General features: G+C 57.1%; 1 long non-coding RNA gene across 1 annotated transcript; it reads left to right on the forward strand.

Moving 5' to 3' along the window:
• The first annotated feature begins 1,866 nt into the window (after positions 1–1,866).
• On the forward strand, positions 1,867–5,668 carry LOC119878406. Its single transcript, XR_005386835.1, has 3 exons — positions 1,867–4,116; positions 4,678–4,914; positions 5,146–5,668. It is a non-coding gene; the product is annotated as an uncharacterized LOC119878406 (long non-coding RNA).
• Positions 5,669–6,086: the final 418 nt, after the last annotated feature.

The raw sequence follows: 6,086 nt of genomic DNA on the forward strand, positions 1-6,086 counted from the left end.
TTGGAAAACTGATTCCGTTGATACTGTTGAAATCTCTCTCGTGAGCCTGCTGCAGGGCCCTCTTTCCGACGCAGGCTGAGTACTCACAATAGCCTGATCTGTGGGTCTTTCCGTGGCCTCCTTGGGAGGCCCATGTGTCCCGCTGACCAGCCACCAACCAGGGATGATGTGACAATTCTAGTGTGCCTACGTTCAGGGTATTACCCCCCATTCCACTGCTCGCTGTGGCCCGTGAAACCAGAGTTCTGGGAAAGCTCGCACGCTCTCCTTGGCTTGGGTGCCCCAGAGTCCTTTGGTTTCCTCTGTTTGGAATGATAATTCCATTGGTATTGTTGAAATCGATCTCCTGAGCCTCCTCCAGACAGGCCTTCTTTCCGAAGCAGGCTGATTCTTGGACGAAGCCTGATCTACGGGCCGGTCCATTGTCTCCTGGGGAGTCCCGTGGGGCCTGCTCACCAGCCATCCCACCACGGATGATGGGAGAATCCTTGGGATCCTAGTTCAGGGCATTTCTCCCTACCCCCAGGTTCACTGTGGCCAGTAGAAGCAGGGTATTGGATCACTCGATTGTTCTCCGTGGCTCTGGTGGTCCAGAGCCTTTGGGTTTCCTGTGTTTGGAAACCTAATTCAATTGATATTGTTGAAGTGTCACTCATGAGCCTGCTGCTTGGCCCTCTTTGGGAAGGAGGCTGATTGCTGTCCCTGCCTGGTATGTGGGATGTTCCAGTGCCCCCAGGGGAGTCCAGTGAGGCTTGCTCACAATACTTCCCACCGGGGATTTTGTGACAATTCTAGTGTATCTACGTTCAGGATATGTCCCCCCGTCCCCCTGCTCACCCTGGCCCCTTGAAACTGAGTTGGGTGAAAGCTCGCATGCTCCTTAGCAGTGGTGTCCAGAGCCTTTTGTTTCTACTGTTTAGAATCCTAAAACCATGCCTATTCTTGAAGTCCCTCTCGTGAGCCTGATGCGGGCCCGCTTTAGAAGCAGGCTGATTCCTTGCCCCAGCCTGATCTGTGGGACGTTCCAGTGCCTTCTGGGAAGTCCCGTGGGTCCTGCTGACCAGCCAACCCACCAGGGGTATAATGAGAATGAACTTGTCCGGACAGTCAGGGCATTTCTCTCCGTCGCCGAGTTCACTGTGGCCGATGAAAACAGAGGTCAAGGAAAGCTTGCGTGCTGTCCTTGGATTTGGTGCTTCAGACTCTTTTGCTTTCCTGTGTTTGGAATCCTAATTCCATTGATATTGTTGAAGTCTCTCTCATGAGCCCGCTCACTGCCCTCATCGTACTCAGGCTTTTCCCTGGCCCCAGCCTGATCTGTGGCCGTTCTAGTGCCCCTGTGAAATCCCGTGGGTCCTGCCGAACAGCCATCCCACCAGGGATGATGTAACAAGTCGAGTGTACCTACGTTCAGGGCATGTCTCCTCATTCCCAGGTTCGCTGTGGCTGAAGAAACCAAGGTATAGGGAAAGCTCGCACGCTCCCCTTGGCTGTGGTTCTCAGGAGTCCTTTGGTTTCTTCTGTTTGGAAAACTCATTCCTTTGATATTGTTGAAATCTCTCTCGTGAGCCTGCTGCGGGGCCCTCTTTCCGAAGCAGGCTGAGTACTCACAACAGCCTGATCTGTGGGTCTTTCTGTGGCCTCCTTGGGAGGCCCATGTGTCCTGCTGACCAGCCACCAACCAGGGATGATGTGACAATTCTAGTGTACCTACGTTCAGGGTATTAACCCCCGTTCCCCTGCTCGCCGTGGCCCGTGAAACCAGAGTTCTGGGAAAGCCTGCACGCTCTCCCTGGCTTGGGTGCCCCAGAGTCCTTTGGTTTCCTCTGTTTGGAATGATAATTCCATTGGTATTGTTGAAATCGATCTCCTGAGCCTCCTGGTCCCTTCGTTCAGAACCTGGCTGATTCTTGGACGAAGCCTGATCTACGGGCCTGTCCATTGTCTCCGGGGGAGTCCCGTGGGTCCTGCTCACCAGCCATCCCACCAGGGATGATGGTAGAATACTTGGGTACCCAGTTCAGGGCATTTCTCCCTACCCCCAGGGTCACTGTGTCCCGTAGAAGCAGTGTATTGTGTATTGGATAACCCGAGTGTTCTCCATGGCTCTGTCGGTCCAGAGCCTTTGGGTTTCCTGTGTCTGGAAACCTAATTCAATTGATATTGTTGAAGTCTCACTCATGAGCCTGCTGCTGGGCCCTCGTTCAGAAGGAAGCTGATTGCTGTCCCTGCCTGGTATGTGGGTCGTTCTGGTGCGCCCAGGGGAGTCCAGTGGGGCCTGCTCACCAGCCTTCCCGCCAGGGATGATGTGACAATTCCAGTGTACCTACGTTCAGGGTATTTTCCCCCATCCCCCAGCTCGCTGTGGCCCGTGAAACAAGAGTTGGGTGAAAGCTCTCATGCTCTCCTTGGTTTTGGTGCTCCAGAGTCCTTTTGATCCTTCCGTTTGGAATCCTAAATCCATGCCTATTGTTGAAAAGCCTCTCTTGAGCTGATGCCGGCCCTCTTGGGGAGCAGGCTGCTTACTAGCCCCAGCCTGATCTGTGGGACGTTCCAGTGCCTCCTGGGGAGTCCCGTGGGTCCTGCTGACCAGCCATCCCACCACGGATGATGTGAAAATGAACTTGTCCGTACAGTCAGGGCATTTCTCCCCATCCCCGAGTTCACTGTGGCCGATGAAAACAGAGGTCTAGGAAAGCTTGTGCGCTCTCCTTGGATTTGGTGCTTCAGATTCTTTTGCTTTTTTCTGTGGAAACCTAATTCCATTGATATTGTTGAAATCTCTCTCATGAGCCCGCTCCCTGTCGTCTTCGTACTCAGGCTTTTCCCTGGCCCCAGCCTGAACTGTGGCCCGTTCTAGTGCCCCTGGGAAGTCCCGTGGGTCCTGCCGACCAGCCATCCCACCAGGAATGATGTAAGAAGACGAGTGTACCTACGTTCAGGGCATGTCTCCTTATGCCTAGGTTCGCTGTGGCTGATGAAAGCAGAGTTCTGGGAAACCCCGCCTGGTCTCCTTGGCTTGGGTGCCCCAGAGTCCTTTGGTTTCTTCTTTTTGGAATGCTAATTCCGTTGATATTGTTGAAATCGGTCTCGTGAGCCTGCCTCGGGGCCCTCTTTCCGAAGCAGGCTGATTTCTCACAACAGCCTCATCTGTCGCTCTTTCTGTTGCCTCCTCGGGAGTCCCCTGGATCCTGCTGACCAGCCGCCAACCAGCGATGATGTGAGAATACCAGTGGACCTACGTTCAGGGCTTTTCTCCACGTCCCCCTGTTCGCTGTGGCGGATGAAACCAGGTTTCCGGGAGGGCCCGCATGCTCCCCTGCCTTTGGGGCTCCAGACTCCTTTGGTGTCCTGCGTTTGGAAACCATATCCATTGATACTGTTGGAATCTCTTTCGTGAGCCTGCTGCCTGGACCTCTTTCCGAAACAGGCTGGCAGGCAACAGTGTCCGATGAAAGCAAAATGTTTGGAAACCATGCCTTTTCTCCTTGGCTTTGCTCTGCAGTAATCCCTTGTTTTCCACACCTGGTATCCTAATTCCATCCATATTGTTGGACTATCTGACGTGAAGCTACGAGAGCTACGGCCTAGCCCCCTTTCAGCAGGCCGATTGCCCCCTGCAGAGTGATCTGTGGAGTGCAGGGCTCCTGGGGCAGTCCCGTGGGCCGTGCCTCACCTGGTGTGCCCACCGGGCATATGTGAGCACGTGCGCACTTGGCAGTCCCTTCGCCCCGTCCCCATGTTCCCTGTGGCAGCGGAACCCACAGTCTTCAGGAAGAGCAGCTGCGCTTGCTGGCTTTGCTGATGCAAACGACCCTTCTTTCGTGTATCTGCTATCCCCGTTCCGTTCGTGTACATGCCATGCCTCTTCTGAATTTGGTGTCCTGGCCTCTTTAGCAGCCTGCTCCCTTTGTGCTGGCCTGATCAAGGCATTTCTGATGCCCTTCTTCAAAAAGTGGAACGTTGAAGCCGAATCTCGTGCGGGTTGAATGTTGAGATTCCCAAAAGGAAGCGATGCAGAGAGTAGTTTTCTCCAACTTCGGCTCTCGAGGCCTCCTGGGAGGGCTTCTCGCAGAACCACGTTGCCTCCAGCCATCCCTCCGTCCTTCTGATTAGGTAGGTCGGGGTAGGTGGGCTGAAGGTTTTGCCATCTCTCTCCCAGTACCGAAGCACGGGGTGGTCGTGACAGGGGCCTCCCTGTGGGAACCAGCGGTCCTCTGGTGTGTTAAGTTCCAGGGAAGCCAATACAACGGTCGTGTGTATTGGAGGCTGGACCAGCGGACACCGTCTGTTCTTTTCTCTCTCTGTCTGTCTCTGTCTTTGCCTCTCGCTCATTCTCTCTCTCTCTGCCTCTGTCTCTCTCTCCCTCACTCTCTCCCTTTTTTTTTTTTCTTCTAATATTCCGGTGGGAATTCTCAGGTTCCTGATATGCATTCCAGGTCCGTGGGCATGTGGGGGCCAGCCGCCCCTGCATGTATGGTATAGTTCTGAGAAGACGCTGGGCTCTTAACAGTGCCGCCGCTGTTGGCCATTGCAGTTTGACCGCTAGGGCTTAGCTCAGTCCCCTGTTGAGAGCTCTCCCCCGAGTCTGGAGTCTGGTCACGTGCCAAGTAGCGGGAGCTAGGGTGTGGTGGACCAGGCATCAGAGTAATGCTGATAGTTGTCATCTCGTTGCAGCTTCAGAGCCTGGGCAAGGTATGAGCGTGTGACCATCTTGCAAGAAGGGAACCGAGGATCGCAAACACCTGATTTTCTTCAGGCCACACCGCCAGTTGGCGGCAGGGCTGGGCAGGGCTCGGCAGGGGTACGCCATGCTCCCCGAGGTCTCCTAGAATGATGGGAAGACTCACGTCGCCTACTGTGGTGCCTCCAGCTACAGGATGGCCGAAGGCCCTGCGGATTGCCCGTGGCACGGTAAGCCGTCTCCCTTGAGCTGTCGGGTTGTTTCTCAAACGCGCGCGTGCATCGTGTCTGTGCGCAGGGGGATGGCGGGACCCCCTGGTGTACTGCGGGTGTGGGAGCCTCCGTGTGTCCGTGTGGACCTTGGCCTTTTGCACGTTTGAAACGTGGGGAGGGGACGAGCAATGAGAGCTGCTGTGCCGTGGACCACGAGTTGTCCTGAGGCGCTCCTCCGTCTCGTTTCAGTTTCTCTTCGGGGGCCAGGTGTGCAACCAGGCCCCGCGCCGCCGTGCTGGCAGCTGAGGGTCTGAGAGGACTTTGCTTGGGCCACGGGACAAAGAAGTGTCAGACGTCCGAGTGGGACCTGGAGAGCCGGGACCCGGAACCCGTGCTCCTGAGCGGGATGGAGTGGAGGTTTCCCGGCACGCAGAGGTGCTGCCTGGTCCGTGTCCTCCCGGGCGGGGCGGCGTCTTGTCCGAGGTGCCCCTGAGGCCACAGCAGTGCGCAGCCACCACTGCTTTGTGGTCTCCTGTCAGAAAGGACGTGACGGCCCCGGGGGTTGCGTGCAGGTAGAGGCCTGGTGAGTGAAGGTCTCGTGGGTCAGTCGTACGCCCGGAAGCCTGCATCCGAGTGGATGTTGCAAGCGGCAGCTCCTCCACGTTGGCGTCTGGCCCGAGACCGCCGCGGCCGAAGGCAGAAGCTGGGGACTTGCGCGTGTGAAGTGAGGGGACGCACGGTCTTGCCAGAGGACCTGGCCACGGGCGGTGCTGCAGCCATCGGCCCTTCGCTCAGCGAGGCGATGTCGACGGGCTGAGAGCCTGTGCCGGCCGTTGCCGGCCTCCCGGGGGTTTTCGCCAAGCTCAGGAGGCAAGGGGACGAGGCGGCGTTTCCCTTTGCCTCGGGCCGCTTGCCAGGAGCTCCAGGGCCTCTGCCGGCCCTCGGGGCCAGCCCAGCAGTTAAACTCCTCGCAGACGCAGCGCGTGAGTGGTCTTCAAACCTCTGCAAGAGGAGAGGCTGTCTGGGAAGGCAGCCTGTGTCCCGAGACGGCTGTGTTCGGACGCCTGCTGCCAGGCAGGCGCTGCCGAGAGGATCCGCTATGGACGCCTTCCCGACGCCGACGAGGCGCTCACCACTGCCACCGCCAGCGCCCCGTCCCCCTCCCGGAGGAAGCCGCGGGAACTCAGAGC

The sequence above is a fragment of the Canis lupus genome, unplaced genomic scaffold, assembly GCF_011100685.1.
Source record: "Canis lupus familiaris isolate Mischka breed German Shepherd unplaced genomic scaffold, alternate assembly UU_Cfam_GSD_1.0 chrUn_S1586H1776, whole genome shotgun sequence".
NCBI classification, from domain to species: Eukaryota; Metazoa; Chordata; class Mammalia; order Carnivora; family Canidae; genus Canis; species Canis lupus.